The sequence below is a fragment of the Balaenoptera musculus genome, chromosome 5 (genome assembly GCF_009873245.2).
Source record: "Balaenoptera musculus isolate JJ_BM4_2016_0621 chromosome 5, mBalMus1.pri.v3, whole genome shotgun sequence".
NCBI lineage: Eukaryota > Metazoa > Chordata > Mammalia > Artiodactyla > Balaenopteridae > Balaenoptera > Balaenoptera musculus.
Genome location: NC_045789.1, coordinates 137,771,508 through 137,775,669, shown reverse-complemented (window position 1 = coordinate 137,775,669; position 4,162 = coordinate 137,771,508). Strand labels below are relative to the sequence as shown.

At 52.2% G+C, this 4,162-nt stretch overlaps 1 non-coding gene across 1 annotated transcript; it reads right to left on the bottom strand.

Moving 5' to 3' along the window:
• Positions 1-2,789: 2,789 nt before the first annotated feature.
• LOC118896264 lies at positions 2,790-2,893 on the bottom strand. The gene has a single exon (XR_005020169.1). It is a non-coding gene; the product is annotated as a U6 spliceosomal RNA (small nuclear RNA).
• Between the last annotated feature and the right edge of the window lie 1,269 nt (positions 2,894-4,162).

The following is a 4,162-nucleotide window of genomic DNA, read 5'->3' as shown; positions in this document are numbered from 1 at the left end:
GAGCTGTAGGGGCCATTCCAGGTTTTCTCCAGCCCTCTCACTCTTTTCACTCTTCCATGAGGAAAGCATGTTCCAAATTGCCTCCCCTTCAGCCTGGGTCCTGGGATGGGAAGTCATGGGGCACAGCTGAACCGCTGACACAGGCTCTGAGTGAAAAATCAATGTGTGTTGCTGTGAAACCAGGGGGTGCTTGTTACCAGGCAAACCTGACTGATACAGTCCTGGTGGAGGATCCAGAATGCTCACGGACAAGTGCACGGTTGAGGGTGACCCAGGCTGGTCTAGAACCAGAGTCATACCCAGGCAGGAAAAATATGTTTCAGTCCACGGGTCAAATAGCTGGACGGCTGTCACAGCCAGAAGCAGGCCACAGTCCCCGGCCTCCTGTTCTCCCCTCCCCTCTCTGCTTGGTTATTTTATTTTACTCACACCCCCACCCTTTCAACAAAGGATTTGAAATGGCTTACAGTGCGAGGCACATTAAACAAACATAATAAAATCCAGACAGAAGCCACAATACTAATATAAAAGAGAATGCAGGTATTATATTACAAAAGACCAACGTTGCTAATGTATTTAAGTTTTTTCTTGGCTTCTGAGCTTCCCGGCAGCCAAGAGGAAAATAAATCGCAATCAAGTTTACAGTCTTCACTGGGGGATGGAGAAAGCACATAACTTCCTCCTTGAGCCAGAGCTCTTCCCAGCACCCAATTTTAGAATAGAAAGTCCCTGGGGGATGCTACCTAAGGGGGCGGCGTGACGGAGAGCATCAGCAAGCCATTTCTTTCCACAGTCTGCTTCATGGTCTGCTTTCCACCCGAGGCCGGTGTGAGGTTCCGCTTCAGAGCCAGCTATTTACAACATCTCCAGGCTCAAGCGGAAACAAGCCCTGGGATTATCTCTCCATTTGGGGTCAAAAGGCATGAATTTCAGCGGCAAAATGGTCCACGCTGCAATCTTTGTTTTCTGCAGGATAAACGCTGAGGCCAGGCCCACGGGGCCTCCCGCTGCATCGCCCATGAGTTTCGGTAAATCTTTTGACAGGAGTCATTGTCTGGGACAGCGCCCCAAACGACTTCTCTAAACGGAGTCATTCATTTGGCGATAATGAGAGGCTGGCGGCCGGGCCCTGCTGATGGCGATGATTTCACACTGATGACCCCTCTCGTCAGGGCATTTGTACACAGAATGCCGGCAGCGCCTCCAGCAGGGGAGAGGGCTGCCCTTGGGTCTAGGGTCTGGGCTGTGAGTTTGGGGTTCCTGGGGAGGAACCCCAGACATCAGAACCCCCTTTCCTTAAACTCAGGAGAAGGCTGCAGGGAGGGAGGGTGCGCCCCTTGTAAGTCAGGAGGACGGGGCAGGGGTTCATCTTGGGGCCCAGTGTCACTTTAGGACACTGAGTTCACCTCTTTAGCCTTAGTTTTCTCATCTGTAAAATGGGATTAAAAACACCTACCCCTTGGGGGCTCTGTGAGCGTTAAAGAACACAACACCGTAAGGAGTTTTCTGTCCCAGACCCACGGAGGCACTCAGTAAGGGCTAACTGGCAAGTATAGAAGGGCCAGTGCCCGGCCACAGTGAACGCCCAGCAAGATGCCCAAGGAGGGGTGTGCAACCCTGACTGTGCGGTGGGGACATCTCCAGACTGAGCATCCCTGAGGGGCCGGCAGCGGGTCAGGACCAAGGGAGCGGCTGCCAGAAGCCCCTGTGCCGCCCGGGCTTCCTCAGAGGCGGTCCCCGTGGAGCAGTTGCCTGTCCTATGCTTTGGAAACGTGGCATCGCCCAGTTCTTTGCTCTGCGCTGCGTCTGGGAGCAGCGTTCTTACTGCCGTGTGTAGTGCATCTTGCCCTCGCTCACTGCACACCCTGTTCCCGCAGGTGCAGAAACCACGCCCGGGTCTTGCGCACCTGTCTGTGCCAGGCCTGATGCCGGGGCCGGGGGCTGGGGAGCAGTTGTCTTCTGTGTCCCTTCTGCTGTTCGCACCAGTCAGGGTGACCATCCCGGTTTCCCTGGGACTGTGTGCATTTTGGCGCTGGACGTCCCACGTCCTGGCAAACTTCTCAGTCCCCAGCAATTCTGATGGTCACCCTCGCGGCCTGTGGCCTCGTGGCCTTCCAGAGCAGCAGGCATCGTCTTCCTTGATGTTGAGAGGGCAGGAGGGTGAGACGGGGCACAGTGGGAGAGGCTGGGGCATCAGGAGGACGTGTGGTCCAGGGTGAGAAGGCGGTGGAGGTCAGATCCCCGGCCCCCCCAAGCACAGGTCTGCTTCCCCCTGGTTGTTGGCACTTCTGGGTCCCCAGGGTTCTGCCCCCTTATTTCTCCTTATGCCCTCCCCCACCTAGCACCCCCGGGGAACCCAGGCATGGCTGAGCCCCCTCGGCTGGGCTTGGGGTTGGCGCCCACCGGGGAGCTTAGCCCCGGCTCCTCTTTGCTTAGCTCCAGGGTCAGCAAACTACCGTTGACCGGCCACATCCAGCCCACTGTCTATTTTTGTACGCCTGGCAACCTAAGAATGGTTTTTATGTTTTTCGAAGACTGAAAAAAAAAAGAGTGTTGTGACATGTGAAAATCTTATGTGAAATTCAAATTTCTGTGAGTATAAATAAAGTTTTATTGGAACCCAGCCACACTCATTCACTCACCTGTAGTCTCTGGCTGCCTTCTTGATGCACGGGCAGCGGAGGCTGGATGGCAAAGCCGAAATGTTGGTCTCTGGTCCTTTGAGGACAGTTTGCCAGCTCCAGTGTGGAACCTTGTGGGAACGGTTTTGCTACTTATAGCTTTTTAAAAATAACATGGAATACTTCACCAATTTGCAGGTCATCCTTGCACAGGGGGCCATGCTAAGCTTCTCTGTACTGTTCCAATCTTTGTATATGTGCTGCTGAAGCAAGAATTATATATATATTTTCTAACCTATAAAATGGAGCAACTGCAAAAATCTGCACTGTGTATTTTTTTTAATTGTGGTAAAATATACTTAACATCATGTTTATGATTTAATAATCTGTAAGTGTATAATTCAGTGGCATTACATACATTCAGTGTGTACCCAACACCACTATTTTTACCCAAAACTTTTTTTTTTAATTTATTTATTTATTCATTTATTTAATTTTTGGCTGCATTGGGCCTTCGCTGCTGCACGCGGGCTTTCTCTAGTTGCAGTGAGCGGGGGCTACTCTTTGTTGCGGGGCGCAGGCTTCTCATTGTGGTGGCTTCTCTTGTTGCAGAGCACAGGCTCTAGGTGCGCGGGCTTCCGTAGTTGTGGCACACGGGCTTCAGTAGTTGTGGCTCGCGGGCTCTAGAGCGCAGGCTCAGTAGTTGTGGCGCACGGGCTTAGTTGCTCTGCGGCATGTGGGATCTTCTGAACCAGGGCTCGAACCCGTGTCCCCTGCACTGGCAGGCGGATTCTTAACCACTGCGCCACCAGGGAAGCCCTACCCAAAACTTTTTCACTACCCCTGTGATGGTGACTTTTATCTGTCAGCTTGACTGGGCTACAGGTGCCCAGGTGTTTGGTGAAACAGGATTCTGGGTGTGTCTGTGAGGGTGTTTCTGGATGAGGTTAGCATGTGAATCAGTAGACTGAATAAAGCACACTGCCCACCCCCCATGCAGGTGGGCATCACCCAACCCGTTGAAGGCCTGAATAGAACAGAAAGGTTGACCCGCCCCAAGTCCGAGGGAATTCTGCCGGACAGCCCTCCAACTGGACCATCGGGTCTTCCTGGTTCTACAGCAGCTTCTGGCCTTTGGGCTCCAACTGGGACATCAGCTCTGCAGACTTTGGATTTGCCAGCCTCCTGCATAATCCTGTGAGCAATTCCTTATAATAAATCTCTTTGTATCTATATCTGTACATGTATATCTGTATCTATCTCCTTATCTGTACCTATAGCCGTTTCTTTATATATTTATCTCCTTTCTCTCTGTCTCCTATTGTTCTGTTTCTCTGGAGAGCCCTGACTAACCCAACCCCCAACATAAGCTCTACCCACGGCACACGGCCCCCTGCCCCTCCCCCAGCCCCTGGTTACCTCCATCCTTCTGCTAATTTCCTCTTGGCTCCTTGGAGGGGGGGACAATCGTTCACTTCTATGACTTAACTTTAACTCCAGGGGATGTCATTTCACAGGCTTGTTAATTTCAAGAAAACATC